Source organism: Podarcis gaigeae, assembly GCF_964106915.1.
Source record: "Podarcis gaigeae genome assembly, chromosome: 7".
Taxonomy (NCBI): domain Eukaryota; kingdom Metazoa; phylum Chordata; class Lepidosauria; order Squamata; family Lacertidae; genus Podarcis; species Podarcis gaigeae.
Window position 1 is genome coordinate 73,026,363 of NC_139683.1, and position 16,740 is coordinate 73,043,102.

Consider the following 16,740-nt stretch of genomic DNA (forward strand, 5'->3'; position numbering starts at 1 on the left):
CTGGATAAGGAAATATATATATATCCACAACTTTCACACAAGAAAGAGAATCAGCAGAAATATACATGTATGTGGACATGAGATGATAACCTTTGATTAAATTTAATGATCTCTCTTTCTGTGTTTGAAACAAAAGGCCCAGAGGCAAGCAGTGTTGTTTTAGTTCTTCTGCGAGTAATTAAAACAATGAGCTGTAGCAAATATTCTTATTTCAGTTCCTTCAGGGAAGTTGTGACACACTGGAATGCCTCAAGGGGAGTGGGAGCTGACTTGTACAAGATGCTCAGGGTTGTTAACAACTTTTCTTCATTTATCTTAAATTCAGTTGAAATATATCTCCTTTTCTCCTAAGACTGCGAGAATTCTCTCAATAAATGTTATGCGTACTGGCTTGCATCTTCCATCTCCTGCAAATGGGAAAGCAGATTTAATAGAGTGAATGGACATGGGGACACTGTGACAGTGTGATGCTGAATCCTGAAGAAGAATGACACAACAGCCTGACTGAAATATACTCAGAGTTGAGAGTGGATTTCATGCTCTTTATTCAGCTCATAGTGGTGAGGAGGAATGAATGTCCCCCTCAAAGTATCTGTTTTATATACCGGTACATTATTTACACAATGGGCTGCACATGATTGGCTAATTCCGTAATTATCCTGTAAGCCAATCAGGTTGTGGATTCACTTCCATCTGGAGCTGGATTGGGTGGCTCCTGCAGACCAATCATATTGCTGCATTGTTCTAGGACCAATCAGACTGCTGCATTCTGAATCCTATTGTTCTGGGACCAATCAAACAGCTGCATTTTGGATCCTATTCAACTCAGTACATAACACTGACAAAGGGGTTCTTTCTCAGCAAACACACACATACAGACAGACAGAGACACAGACACAGACACACACACACACAGAGAGAGAGAGAGAGAGAGAGAGAGAGAGAGAGAGACCTAGGTTCTAACACACATTAGCACAAAAACCTCTCAAGGTTTGGCTATTCTGTTGAAGGGAGCAGGAGATGCAGATAGGAGGATCAGGCTAAATTCCAAGTAGCTCCCACTGGGTTCTATAGACTGAGAAACAGAAACAAGCTGCACACTATTTGCTAAACACAACACAATTGGGAAGGCTGCAGAGAACAGAGGACTGGTGAGATGGTTTGTAGGAAGGAAAGAAGGAGAGGACACCCACATATAACTTTGACCACCTCAAAAGTCAGTGGCAGCGTCCAACTAACTTGTTCCTTCAGTGCAAAGGTTGCCATTTGTGTAATGGAAATTTCCCCCTCCTCTCCCACTGTGTGCCCGTCACATACCCCAAATCTGCTCTGCTGCATTGGGGAATCCCATAAAACAGATTTAGGAGGTGCATGCAGGGAAGAGAGGGGGAATGTTCCATTGCGCTGGTGGTAATCCTTGCACTTATGGAATGAGTTAGTGGGATGCTGCCCAAGTTAAGGGCATAAAAATCCCTGCACCTCACCTATGAGAATTTGACTGATTTTTTCCTCTTCCTTTGGATACTTTTTGAATGCAATATTATGGTGGAAAAGGGGGCAAAACCTATTTTCCATCCTGGTCACTGGATAGTCCAATCCAACCAACTGTAACGTTTCAAGTGTTCACAGTTTCAAAGCGATGAGTGGTTTCCAGAACTTGTTAAGATGTTCCACTCTCCTGGCTCACTGTAAAGAAATGAGGATCTTACTCTAGATATCAGCAAGTGAGATCTCCTCAGCACTTCCTGCAGCGCACACTATATGAGCAAAGGAATGAAGATATTGCCTCAGATATTATTAGAAAGAGCAAGCCTGTTATTTGAAGAGAGGCTTGAAAAGCAGGAGAGGGGGCACTGAGGTTAGTCCAAGCCGTCTACTTGGGAATAGAGCTATATTCCATTTCAAGCTCAGAAATGAACTGGAGTGGATAGTAGCCTACATATCAAGGTGAATTTTCTCTTAATTTCCTGTGGCTGGAGCAAATGTCATCAGTTAACTCTTTAAATTGCTCCACAAGCTAAAGACAGCTCTGGTCAAACTGTTCACAACTGTAAATCAAGGTCAAGGGAGGTGCATTTCCTAGTTTCTAGGAGAAATTTTGCTGAAAGTCTCTGAGATTCCACACAATAATTTTTAGGAATGCACATTCCAAAAATTGGCCAGGTTGTCTGCACGCTGATCAGCAACTAGCAAAAGTGCAACTAAGTCATGGTCCTTTCTATATTTTCCTTGTCATTTTCAGGATATGATTATAAATGCAAATTGAGTTGAGGAATAGTGTTCAGAAACATTTAAGGACTGAGGACACCTGACAGTTTGAGATCTACTTATTGGTCATGTATAGCAGATAGACAGTTCCTGGACTTCCTCCCTGTTCACTTGCTGTCTCAGAGAGGCAGAAAACCCGTCTGTTATCAAATCCATGGTGAATTGTGCAGTCCATGTGTTTCTCAGTGATTCAAGCATACAAGAATTGGGAGCACTTCCAATGAAGTTTTTTTTTTATTTCTTCATTAGGCAAGGAAGCAATCTGGTGGGCCTCAGTGGAAGGAATTGTTGAGACTGAAATAACAATAAACAGAAGCACCACCCCGTTTGGAGATTTTTAAGTAGAGGTTGCATAGCCACCAGCCATATATGTTGAGATTCATGCATTGAAGACAGTTGGACTAGATGACCCTCAAAGTCCTTTCCAACTTTACAATTTTATGTTTCTGTGTTTCTACATTGCTATGTTGCTCTTATGGAGGTGGTGAGGAAAGCTGGAACACTCAGCCTATTCCCGAGGTAACCAGAAAGAATGACACTTCCTGCGATGTTTCAAAATTAGGAGGCCATTCTGGTTGCCTTGGGAACAGAAACACTTTCCCTCCCCTACCTACTTCAACATAATGTGTAAATATTTTGTCCCCTTCAAAGCCCTAGCATTCCAGTTCCCAGAAGGGTCTTGGGCAGAATGTATGAAAATGCTTTTCTAATGCACCTGCGTTTCCACTCAGCCAAACTGGTGGAAAGCACAGGAAGAATTTTCATAGAATGAAGATATTCAGAGAATTCAGTTATGAAGCATTCCATTCATGTTTGACCCCTTCAGTTGGTTTCCTTGGGGGCTTACATATAGAAAGAACAGAAGCATCACAGGTATAAATTCAGAATAGTTTGGCCTCCAACCTGTCTTTATGGTCCCAAGCAAATAAAAGAATACATGGGAAGAGCAGTTGCAGGGTAGGGAAATGCTTTCTAAAGGCAGCGCTCAACATATAAAAGCAAAGCCTAAATTTACAGCTAGCTGGAAGAAGGAAAGAACCTCTCTACTGTGAACACAGTTCTCTTCTTCATATTGCTCTTGACCTCATCAGTATAAATGGCACCTAACAGAATACCATAAGCAAAAAATAAAATAAAAAAAATGAGGATATCATTACTCAGTGGTAGAGGAGCTGCTATGCTTGCAAAAGATTCCAGGTTCAATCTCCAGTTTGGGGTGGAAGAGGCATTGTGGGGCTGTGGCCAGTCACCATAGACAATGCTACGCTAGACGGAGCAATTGTCCAAGTCTTCATAAGGTGGCTTCATGTGTTCTTATGAAGTAAATTTGAAACAGCCCCCCAAAGGGCACCTAACTGTGCAATACACAAATTTCAGAAATAAGTATCGTGAATTGCTAGTGTGTCAGTTCTACTTCAGTAAGCAGGCAAGGAAAGGTAGAAATCCAGAATGCAAACATGTTCGTTTGTCAGTATGCCTCTGTGTCTCAGTTGGGCAGCGTGATATACCCAGTTTTTAAGGAGTAATCCATTTGAGAGCTCAATCAGGCATTTTTTTGGTAGCCTAGTGTTGTCCATCTGTTGAACTCTAAACCAGTAACAGAGGATTAAAATAATATTTAAAATATTAAAACTGGCTACAGTTGCACCTAAAATTCACAGACAGCAGAACTGGGAAGGCCGCTTCTCTGAGGGGAGCTGAAATTACCAAACAGTTCAGGAACAGCTAAAAAAAAAACTTCCTTAAAAAAGGTGCAAGAAAACAACTTTATTGGGGGCAGAAATTCAAGTTAGGGCCTAAGGATTTCAGAAGTATCCCTTATCTCTAAATCCGACCATTGGTTCATCAAGCTTAGGGCCACATGCTCTATCCAGCAGCAGCTGTCTGGGGCATTCTCATCCCTTCCCCTTGACATTTCTTAAATGTTGATAGCAGATACTGAGCTTGAGAACTTATACATGCAAAACATGCACTCTCCAATTAACTTATAGCCCCTCCCTTTCCAATGGAGGAGGTTTTCAGTTTTTGTATTGTATTTTGCATACAAAGCTCCATTTCTCAGCAGAGTAAGAAACCCTTTGCTAATTGAGGTTTATCTCAGACTCATTTGAAAGTAAGCTTTTCACATTCTGAAGGATTTTAAAACAGGCTGTTCTTCCCTTGCTGAGGCTGGATGCTAATTTAATTAAGGTCATGTAATGAGAAACAACCAATCTGTTATAATATCCTTGTATGCCTCTTTTGCATGAGTAATATTTTAATAATGAAAAAGTTCTTTCTCCCATTCATAAAAAACCCCTAGCAGATAGAGTAAATTGGATAAATAGTCCTGAAATTGACCTGTGTTAGGGTTTTTAACAACGGTTCACATTGCTAAAACAATGTATGTCAAAGCACCTGCCAAATTATTTGTGCTTAAAAATAAACAATTAATCATTGATTCCATTAAGTATGTTGAAGATAGTCCTGTAGCAAAAAGGACTCCACACTGAATGAAAAATGAAATGAAGTAAGTTGTCAGGGATAAATTATAATCTTTTACTCAGGCTCAGAACATCATGGAGACTGCTGAACTCCCAAGTAAAATGATAAAATGGTTCACCCAATCCCCAAGAATGTGCAGAACATCATGTGTGGGGTGTTTTGCAAACATGTACTTTCTGTTACTAAAAGGTACACCAGTAGTTCACGCAGTTTTTGTCTAACACTTCTAATCACCACCTTTGAAATTCTTATATAGCATGACCGTCTGTCAGACCAATAAAGAATCTGGTGAGGTGGAGCACCGGGCACTAATAAAGGCTGGTCTCAATAACTGACTTGTCCTACCAGAGCTCTGTTCACAAATTACTCATGTTTAAGGCAAAAATGTGAGGAGTGGGTCTTCAGTTTTAGCCCCTAATATTCCAGTCTTCTTTGGAGATCACTCATAACCAAGTAAGATTGTCTTCCATAAACACAGTTTTAACAGTGAGTCTGTAAGTGACTGTGGTAAGGTTCTGGATCCACACATCCTTCCACAGTGGGGACATAGGTTTCTGGGTGGGAGTTCATCACGATGAGGGTTTTCCAAGTGTGACTTCCTCTTAGCACATTTCTCCCTTTTGTCCTGAGTGTCTTCAAAGCCCATGACACCTTTGGTAAAAGCTCTTTTACAACTGGAGCACTCACAGGCCAGTATTTCCCAGTTGTCAACGTTTATACTACATTTTTTATATTTGCCTTGAGAAAGTCTTTAAACCTCTTTTGTTGACCACCAGCATTATGCTTTCCATTTTTAAGTTCAGAATAGAGTAGTTGCTGCAGAAGACGATCATCAGGCATCTGCACAACATGACCAGTCCCACCATGACCAGTTGCTTTGGAAGACTATCATCAGGCATCTGCACAACATGACCAGACCAGTTGATGTTGAAGAATCATTGCTTTGAAACTGGTGATCTTTGCTTTTTCCAGTACACTGGCATTAGTTCGCCTGTCCTCCCAAGTGATGTGTAAAATTTCCCAGAGACACCATTGATGGAATCTTTTGAGGTGTCAGAGATGGCATTTATAAGTGGTCCAGTAACCTGGTGCTGAACATGGTTGTGTGAGAAGAGCGTCCAAGGTGTGAGCTCCTGCTCACAAGGAGCTGTCTGATACCAGATGTCCCAATCACAGAGAGTGCCTACTCTTGAGCAGGAGCTCAAGCATTGGGTTTTCTTCTCAAACAACCACGTGCACACCCAATATGGCTGCACGGCCCAATACACACTTATGCACTACATGTAAGTAGATGTGTGAGGCTACTGAAATATTGGGCCAGTCCTAGAAATGCAGTGCTTTTCGAATATATTTTGCTGCTTGATATGAGACCCAAATGGTGTTCCTTCCCTCCTCTTAGGAAAGCGCCTTAGAAAGACTCTTGCTGCACTATTCAGGTGCCAATTTTGCCATTGGTAGCTCTCCAACTTTTATATGGCTGTTATCATTGTCCATGGAGTTTTCTTGGCAGGAATACTGGAGTGGCTTGCCAGTTCCTCCTCCAGGTGGATCACGTTTGGTCCAAACTCTCCACTATGACCTGTCCATCTTGGGTGCCCTGCTCGGCATAGTTCATAGCTTCTCTGAGTTATTCAAGCCCCTTCGCCACGGCAAGGCAGTGATCCATGAAGAAATTAAAAGATGCATGCTTCTTGGGAGAAAAGCAATGACAAACCTAGACAGCATCTTAAAAAGCAGAGACATCACCTTGTCAACAAAGGTCCGTATAGTGAAACTATGGTTTTCCCAGTAGTGATGTATGGAAGTGAGAGCTGGACCATAAAGAAGGCTGATCGCTGAAGAATTGATGCTTTTGAATTATGGTGCTGGAGGAGAGAGTCCCCTGGACTGCAAGAAGATCAAACCTATCCATTCTTAAGGAAATCAGCCCTGAGTGCTCTCTGGAAGGACAGATCGTGAAGCTGAGGCTCCAATACTTTGGCCACCTCATGAGAAAAGAAGACTCCCTGGAAAAGACCCTGATTTTGGGAAAGATGGAGGGCACAAGGAGAAGGAGATGACAGAGGATGAGATGGTTGGATAGTGTTCTAAAAGCTACGAACATGAGTTTGACCAAACTGCGGGAGGCAGTGGAAGACAGGAGTGCTTGGCGTGCTCTGGTCCATGGGTCACGAAGAGTCAGACACGACTAAACGACTAAACAACAACAAGCTCTCCAACAGTTTGACTACGCCCCTTCTTCCATTGTCTCCTGACACAGATGGATGCCAACCAATTTCCCCTCCTTTTGGTACCACCTGAAGAAGGTTGCTTCACCCTGCTGCATGGCAGGGCCAACCCAGTGATCATGTTAGTGACTCATCTAACTCACTGCCCTGTTTTTGACAACAGGCCTAAAGAGGCAGAAGATGTGGCTTTTATTTAGTTCTTTAAGATTGTTTTCTCTGTAGGGGAGGGAATTCCTATTGGAACCTCCCTTATTGGCAGCGTCCCGTAAATCTTTGACACACATCCTCAGACATGTGTACGCATTAGCAGAGTTCAGCAGAAGCAGGGTCATGAAGGAATCGTAGCATCTAGTCCTTTATTATAGCAAAACAAATAAAATAAACAAAACAGGCTGTGTGAGCTTTGTCTCACACATCCCCTCTCTCTAGCTTTTCAGCTGGAAGAGAACAAAGAGCGGAAGCTGTTGGATTAACTTCCGCTTACATATAACAGTGACAAGGAATGAAATCATCGAGTCTTGTGACCCTGTGCGATTGTTGCACTGGAAATGCTGACAATTCCAGGTGTCCCTTATAGATTAAGCCATTTATTCATTGCTAAATTTGCTCGATAAGAGCAAAACCTTAAACACAATACCCTCCAGCGCCCAATACCCTTCTGCCCATGTAGGCCTTTAACTATCTATATCAGCAGCTCCATTGTCGTAAGCCTTCACCACTTCCTAATTGTCCATAATTCCTTTCCTTATTTTTCCCATTAAAGGTAGGGTGTTAAAAGCAGTTCAATAGCTTAGGCACTTCAGCATCATCAGTAATTTAATCCCTTTCCACACTTCTCCTTTTCAAATGAATTTAGCCCCTTGAAAAGCTGAGGCAAGGAGAGGCTTGCCATTCTTGTAGCCTCTATTCGGAGGCTATTTGGAGCAAGTGAAATGTGTCTGTGAGCTTTGCAGAGCCATGACAAAGTCGCATGAGAACACTTGTGATGGGGGGGGGGAGAGGGAGAAGGTAGCTCACTCACTATGCTCCTCCAATACTGGAACTACCTGGAAGGTATTCAGTAGAATTCAGAAGACGTGTGAGATTTGTGAATACTTCTTTTGTAGAGATAGGAATCTGCTGTTCTGCCCACTGAGCTATGGCCTCTCCCCTGAAAAAAATGCAATATATTTTATTTAAAATGTTACAGTGCCATGACAGTTACAGAGGCTTAGTGTGCATGTATTGTGGGGCAAATTGTGGGTACACAGCCTGTGACCCACCAAGCCAAATACAGCCCATCAATCATGTATGGTGACTTTTCTGTTGATCAAGAAGCCCCTTTCTTCCCTCAGTTCTAAAAAGGCATAAGAAATAGGAGCCTTTTTGAACCCTGGCAAGCCTTTGTACATGGCAGAGACGCCATGGCTGATTTGGTGGGATCACAATGTATTCTGAAGTGAAGAAATCAAAAGATTTCTGAGGTATCCACAGGTTTGCTCAAAGGAATTATGCAGAATATGACTGTGGAATATGGATTTTTGAGGAATTTACACTCCATGGATTCAAAACGCCCTGTTATCAAGGATTAGCTGAAACTTGGTTCTGTGTGCACCATCAGAAGACACATGACTGACTCCCCTTGTATTAGCACATATGCACAGCGTCTGTCATACATGAAGTGGTCATGTGACTACACCATGACTTCAAATACAGTCAAACCTCAGGTCCTGAATGCCTCTGTTTTGGAACGTTTCAGCTCCCAAAGCTGAAATCCTGGAAGTAAATGCTCCAGTTTGTGAACATTTTTCGGGAGCCGAATGTCCGACGTGGCTTCTGCTTGAGTGCAGGAAGCTCCTGAAACCAACAGGAAGCTGCGCCTCAGTTCTCAAACATTTTGGAAGCCAAAAGGGCTTCTGGAACAGATTACATTTGAAAACTGACCTTTGACTGTAGTTTTAATTCCATATCTATAAGCTGACACATTAGAAGAAGAATGGTGATACTTTGAGTTTGCTGCCACTGCAGTGATTATTTAGCAGAAATGTGGTTTGATGGGAGCCCTAGCAGGAAGATATATAACATTCAGTGCTCAAAGATGGGCTCCTTTCAATTAACATATTCCCATATAAAACTGTGGAATAGAAAGGATTCATGCTGGTGCACCTGGGGAGTTCATGATTTTCCTAATGCATGTTGCTATCAAGCAATACTGATGCAGTTATGTGCCAAATTGTTTTAGTGTACAATCACTAAAAAAGGGTTCCTATAAGCTACCCTGAAGCCCACCAACTATATAAAAGTGCTTTTAAGCACTTTCCTGAATTAGGCCCATTTTACTCCAGTCCGCAGAGTGTTCTACTGGCACCAGCTTCATTGAACCGAAGCCTTTATTATGTTTAAAAAGCCAGTGCCAATAATACTAAGCAGTTTAGCAGACTATGTAGCTCTTCAGCCTATCAAATTTGCTTTTATTGTCAGTTCCCTGCAGTTGATAGGATGGTGGGACAGGCTTTGTAATATAAGAAATGTTTAGCATGTTGTATATTGAAGACATGGGACCCAACTCCTAGGTGATGAGGGGTCTTCTCCCCCCCAAAAAAATAAAATATGGGCATTGCCATTCAAATGGTGTGTGTGCACTGTGGCATGTGATTGGTTATATGAGCCCTTACCTACCCTCCTCCCATTTTTTTTTTTGTTCAAGTTGGCACCCCTATTGAAGATGAAATATAGAACTGTGTAGGAAAAGTCTAGTATGAGCTGAGTTCCAAACAAGCGTCACTTTGGCTACATGTTTTCAGGCATCTACAATCACTTAAATGGCAGCGCCAGATATAAGGCCATACCATATTAGTCTAGAGGTGAACAACTGGTAACCCTGGAACACAATCAAGCTTCAATGGCTTCCTATCCATCCTTTCACATTGTCTCAATAGTCAAGGATTTGCATTTTCAGCTTTTAATTCAGCTCTTCCATTTTTAAACACTGAAGAGGGGTAGAGTTCATAGGCCCTTCTGTAGATTGTGAGTGCAAGCAGAGCTCTGTCTATAGTAAAAACTATGATGAGCCAATTCCTGAAAATCCATTTTTTCTGTGGATCCTTACATCATAGCTGTCAAGTGTCCCTTATTTGAAGGGACAGTCCCTTATTCCAGCGCCATGTCCCGCTGCTGTCCCTTATTGATGGATGTCCCTTAAATGTCCCTTAAATGATGTCCCTTAAATTTCAAAGGAAGCAGTTCCTCTCCCTCTCTCCCTGCCGGCCAGGGAGGAGAGAGGCTCCAACTGTGTTGCTTGGCTGTGTTGCTCACCCAATAAGAAGTCTAAGAACGACTGGGAGCTTGCATGCCTTGTGCTGATTAAATCGGCTGCGTTGCCTGGGGACTTCGCTTTGCTCAGCACTTCCCAGCGGAGAGGTGACAGTGGTTTTCCTTGAGGCTTCGTTTGGCTGCGGGCTGGGCTTTCTGCCTTTGGCTCAGAGGGGCTCAGAAGTTGAACATACCTGTGCTGAGTGCCTGGATCGGAATCAGATGGATACGTCATCGAAGGCCCACTCACCCTTGCCGGTGAAAAGGTCTGTCTCGAGCGGGGGCACATGGTGGGGGAAAAGGAAAGGAGATCTCGTGGGGGGGGAGGCTGTGTGTGTGTGGCTAGTTAATGCAAGCTGAGGGGGGTTTTGAATGCTGGACGCCATTTTGTTGCACGTGCTGCTGCAAACTTTGCAGTGCAAAGGCAGGCCAGGGAGCCATCTTAAGTTGAGGCTGCATAGGCCTTGTGGTGCATGTGATTCAGATTCTATTCAGTTGAACCTCTGGTTACAAAGTTGGTTGGACAGTGGTCTCGACGCTACCAGCATGAGTTTGACCAGACTGCAGGAGGACAGGAAGACTGGAGTGCCTGGAACAGATGAGGCTGCAGGTCCCTTATTTTCAAGGCTGCTGGTCCCTTATTTTCAAATCTGTAAGTTGACAGCTATGCCTTACATATGAAAACAGCAACAACAAACAAACAAACAGGTGTTTACACATTTTTTTCACAGGTCAATGCATTTTTCACACATTCCTTCATTAGAACACAATTTCTATCTCTTACCCAACAGAAGAAGCACAAACATCTGTTACTCTATCTTAATTTATATTCCTTCTTGTTTCTAGCACTCTGCTTAATAGTCTTCTCCCCCCCTTTTTTTCTTGGATGGAGAAGCTGCACTTAGCTTCAGAAGCATCTTCCCTCTTTTTCTCTGGTACTCTAAATGCAATACTACATGGAAATGTATGTGTATGCCCCCCCCCCCTGTTCTCCCCTTCACCACCCCCATTTTTATCAAAACACCAACCATCTGTTGGGCAACAATTGGTAAAAGGCATGTTGGAGACAGTTCTCTGGGAAATTGATGCTGGCACACATTCTGTAGGTGTCAATGCCATTGATTTGAGGAAAGCTTTTCTTTTTCAGTGAATGACAAGAGAAGTCAAGGATACAGAGAGTACATATTCCCGCTGTCAATCATCCATTCTCTCTTGGCATTCCAAAGTATGCTTGAAATATGCTTGGAATTGTTTTAAGGCTTCTTTTGCATATTTATGCCAGGTTCAGTAATATTTCATTTACGAAACACATAGTGAAGGAAATCATCATAGCCTTTCTGTCTGGTTACCCCAAGGGAGCTTCATGTGCTCTGCAGCTGCGGATGTACATTGTACATCTTTCTCGTTGAACCTGGTGGGTACATCTGATGCAGACGAGGATGACTGTTGCCATCTGGGGCCACCGGTTGCATGCTTCAAAACACAATGGGAGATGGAAATTGGCTGTTATGTATGCCCAGATTCCATCATACAAAAATCTGCAGATAAATATAGTGGTGGCTGTGTAATATATACAGTGGTACCTTGGGTTACAGACGCTTCAGGTTACAGATGCTTCAGGTTACAGACTCCACTAACCCAGAAATAGTACCTTGGGTTAAGAACTTTGCTTCAGGATGAAAACAAAAATCACACGGTGGCGGTGCAGTGGCAGTGGGAGGCCCCATTAGCTAAAGTGGTACCTCAGGTTAAGAACAATTTCAGGTTAAGAACAGACCTCCAGAACGAATTAAGTACTTAACCCGAGGTACCACTGTATCAGCATTTAGTTCCTGCCAGTATTGGGTGATCAAGAAAAAGATCCAAGGTGGAGCTGCACAGGTGAAAGGACAGGATCCACAGATAGGAGCTGTCAGGGGCTGGGCTGGATTGGAAGATTGGGGAATCACAGCTTCTAACAGAAGAGGAGAGGGAATACCCCCCCCCCCCTTTCCAGAGTCTCACGAAGCAGAGAGACAGGCAGATTCCGAGACGGCACAGTTGAGACAGGAACTTCCCAGCAATACATCAATCAAGAGTGGGGGGAGCCCCCTCCTTTTCCCCTTACTCAGAGGTCCGAGCATGTCAGAGAACAAAGGAGAAGGAAGAGGAGAGGGACATCCTGTTGGCGCACTTCTTGCTGTGGAAGTGGGGGGGGGGAGTCAGAGGGAGCAACTCTAATCCTTGCAGAGAGATGCCAATCTGTATTCGCAACATGATACTGTAATTAAAAGGCTATAAATCTATCAGATGCTCATTAATTCTTATCAGTGAGCTAACAGGAGGGAGAGGGGAACTCTCGTACTTGGAGCAGGCTTGATTCTCAACCACTTGGATCACAAGGGTCAGGTTTAGCCCCAACCCCAGTGGAATTCTTGGCTGCATCCTCTCATTTTCTCCCATACGCATAAGTGAATGATTGCATTTTTAAATAAGAAACTTTATTGAAATTTTAAATAAAACTGTTACCAAGCTGTCTTCCAGGACAAACACATGTAGAGATGTTAAGACATGTATGGAGTCAGATGACCTCATAACAGACTTGGAAAATGCTTTAAATTACAAATTAATCTCACATCCGTGGGTTGTACTTCAATCTAGTGTGTTAAGATAATTTCTCCATAGTGGATGCTGCGACTGAAACAGAAGGGAGATTACCGTACTATTGTTTTAAAAATGATAGAAATTGAGACCATACAGAGTAAAACCCATATTTCTTTGAGATTCATTTTATCATCTTTGGTGATGAATTCAGCATTCCATAAATGCTATATTGCATTTTTCATAATGGAAAGGTATTGGAGAAAGTGCAAACACTGACTGGCTTGATTCTTACAAAGGTGTGATTCATCTCTTTGCATATGTGCGAGCAAACACGATGCATCCCCATGGGGTCTCTGCAGAGTACACCAGCTGCACCTACATTGTCCATTGTATGGATGGGTATATTTCTGCTTATTAATGACCAGAATCTTAAGACAGTATCTTATAACCCCATACTTACCCCAGCTTAGTCCCCGACAAAGAGGAAAGCAGACAGCATATCTGCTAAATAAGTCTTCTAGGAAAACAACTTTGTCAGTGGCTAAATTCCTTTTCCTGGCACTCAAGCGTCGGAAACGTACAATTGAATGCCTTGATGTGGGTTATCTATGAGAGGTTTAGTGCTGTGGCCTTATTCATGTACCCCTATGATGTTTTAGTTCATAATTCTGTATTGTGTTTTATTTCTGTGTTTTATTTCTGACTATCGGTCGAATAAAGGAAATTGAAATTGAAATGACCAGAATGTTGAATTAGCTTTCAAATTCAGTATCTCTTGATTTGGTGATTTGATGAGCATTTAAGTTCTTGAAACATAACAGGACTTTGCTAGATACTGTGTAGCACATAAACTTGCTTTCTGTTCACTTGCAAATCTAGCTTTAGCTTTAAGCAAACCAGGTGAAGAAATGTTATGCAATGAGTCCCATTTACATTATGTCACCTTGGATATTTTCTTCCTGATGGTTTAATATAATCTGCTTTGCAATTTCATACAGGAGAAAATGCAATACAATTTTTTTTTGTAAAAAAACCAAATCACTCTGTGAGGTATTTTTATCAACATATTCACCCCAGAGGAATACTCTTCTCCTGAAGCATTAGACTGACTGAATCTGGTGATCAGTTGTTTTAGAAATTAATAGAGACAATAGAATATGGGTCATTAACTTTCATTGGCCTTAGTCTTAATGTGTGATCAAACCCGAATCTTTGCCAAGATTGTGAGTGACGCACACAGGAAGCAGACACAATTTTAGCCCTCCTTTGCTCAGATATTGCTTTGATGAAATGATGGAGTGACTTCTTTATCTTCTGGACTGGCCATGTGGAAATAAATTCTGCCCACTGGAAGAAATGCCCTGCACTCATTTAGATAGAGTTTATGACACTTTGGTGGCTGTCTTACCTCTCTGCCATGTGTTATGAAATTGTTAGGTTATAGGTGACACCGGGCTGCTTCCTCTCTCCCCAACCTTGGCACATTGGATGACAAGGTGTGAAGGGAAATTGTTCACCTCAATGCGCATGCATCCCTGATCACAGATAGGCTTGTAAGCACACTTAGGCAAATTGGGGCTTTCAAGTCCCCCTTCAGACCATCCAACTCAACATGGCAAGATCTACACAGCCCCTAACTTCCGACATTCTTTCCCCCCGTTTCTATAATTTTTATTTTTCAGTTTCCCAGTTACACCTTTTCCCCATTCTTATACTGTAATTCAATTTGACTTCCCACCCAGCATTCCATTACAGTTCTTTTAACATCTTGATTAGCTGCACATGCTTTCATTCCTTCACCTTATTTTCCACACCTTCGTATCTTTAATATTGTTAACTGTGAATTACAAAGTTCCCAGGCTTCCTACATCCTTTGAGTTTTATAGCACATGAAGAAGATTTTTGAGAGGTGAACATGGATGCAGCAGGACTTGAGGATATCTTGTCGAAAGCTGAGGCACAAACTGGAGTTGCTGTCCCAGTAGTGGAAGGAAGACTGTGTGGAATTGTTGAAGTGTTGTGGGTATCTAGGAGTTAACACTCTGTGCTATGTGGGAATGTTGACTCAGGATCATGTGATGAGTCACATATTGAGACATGGGGAATTGCCTCATTGGTCTAATTGCATGAAGTATGATAATAGTTTGGGATACACAGTTTAATTTTGTTTCATGAATCTTTAAGGTAAAGGTAAAGTTAAAGAACTCCTCGATGCTTAAGTCCAGTTAAAAGTGACTGTGGGGTTGTGGTGGTCATCTTGCTTTCAGGCTGAGGGAGCCAGCATTTGTCCACAGGCAGCTTTCTGGGTCATGTGGCCAGCATGACTAAACTGCTTCTGGTGCAGTGGGACACCATGACGGAAACCAGAGCACACAGAAATGCCGTTTACTTTCCTGCCACAGTGGTACCTATTTATCTACTTGCACTGGTGTGGTTTCAAACTGCTAGGTCGGCAAGAGCTGGGACAGAGCAACAGGAGCTCACCCCATTGTGCAGATTTGAACTGCAAGCCCAAGCAGCTCTGTGGTTTAGACCACAGCACCACCGGCTGTGAATCTTTACGACTATGCCAGTTACAGTTATCACAGCTCTTGCATTTCCCACCTCATGTTCTCCACATACACATGTATATCAGCATTTCCTGCTTTTGTTCTAGCATGCCATTCCCTACATGTTTTATGGGGTTCACCTAGGGAGAAATCCAAATTCCATTTTAAACTAGTTTTTAGCAGCACCTGTAGAGCAAAAGTGGAAAATGTGCTGTCTTCTCCCTTCAGGGTTAGCAGTAAGCTATTGGTGGCAGATCATTTTCATGGCATGATATCCAAAACTACCATTACCAGATTGAGCATAAAATAATTATTAATATGAGAAATCAGGCTCATGGCATTTGGAGGATTTCACATAAATCATCAGCAACCACACACAAAAAGACTTAAATATGACTAATGTGCTCAAATACGACAGTGTGTAAATAAAAATGGATTTTGTTTACTGCACCAGAATTTAAAACATGATAGAGGGGGCCCTTGATAAGGGAATTCATTTCCTGGTTTCAAACTGAAGGTCATTCTATTCCCCAAGTCATGGCTGTGCCAGAGGAATGGAAGGCTTTGTCTGTGATAAAGGAGCTATAATACCCCATTGGCTTGTATTGTAGAAGCAGCCATAGGAGCAGTATTTGCAGGAGGCTTGTCTGAAACCCTCCTGTTTCATTTTCATGATTTTTTCTTAAGTTATTAAAAACAAGTTTATTCACATGTTCAGGGCATTTACCAACAGTAACAGCTACTCAAATTAATTTCCTGAGTTTTTCATATAAGGTCTTACTAGAACAAATAATTTCCCATTTATTTCAGGTTCTTAGGTTGTATCCAATATTGCCAGTCAGAGTAGACAGTACAGAACTAAATAGACTAGTCTCTGACTTGGTATAAAGTAGTCTTTTGCCTAGGCAGGCACATTATGTGACATATGAGAGCAGCAAAATAACCAGACTGTACCACGGTGATGGGATAAAATCAGGCCAAATCTTTATTGACAACAGCAAGCAAAGTAAGAGTTGGCATGACATTGGATCCCAGGATCTGTTCCTCATTCCACAAGCTCCATGTTGATGGAATGGATCTGCTGGGTTTGGATCGCTCCAAACCTGTATGATGGGAATCAGCCAGTGTTGAACCTTGCCATGGTACAAGCCAAGCGAGCAAGGTCTCACTGGGCGACCAGGGTGCAGACTCCAAGACTGTAGGTGCCCCAACTTTGGGGGTGCCCTGGTCAATCCTTCCCTCAGGCCCTTTATTAGGGGTGGGCTATACTATGTTGATCTTGCCCAATGCCATTTCCGCCCTCATACAAACGTTCTTACACCTAACAAAGAAATGCC

At 42.4% G+C, this 16,740-nt stretch overlaps 1 protein-coding gene across 4 annotated transcripts in view; it reads left to right on the forward strand.

The window, feature by feature from the left end:
• Nucleotides 1-16,740, forward strand: part of CDH12 (cadherin 12) — a 652,231-nt gene that overhangs the window by 95,344 nt on the left and 540,147 nt on the right. The window lies entirely within an intron of this gene.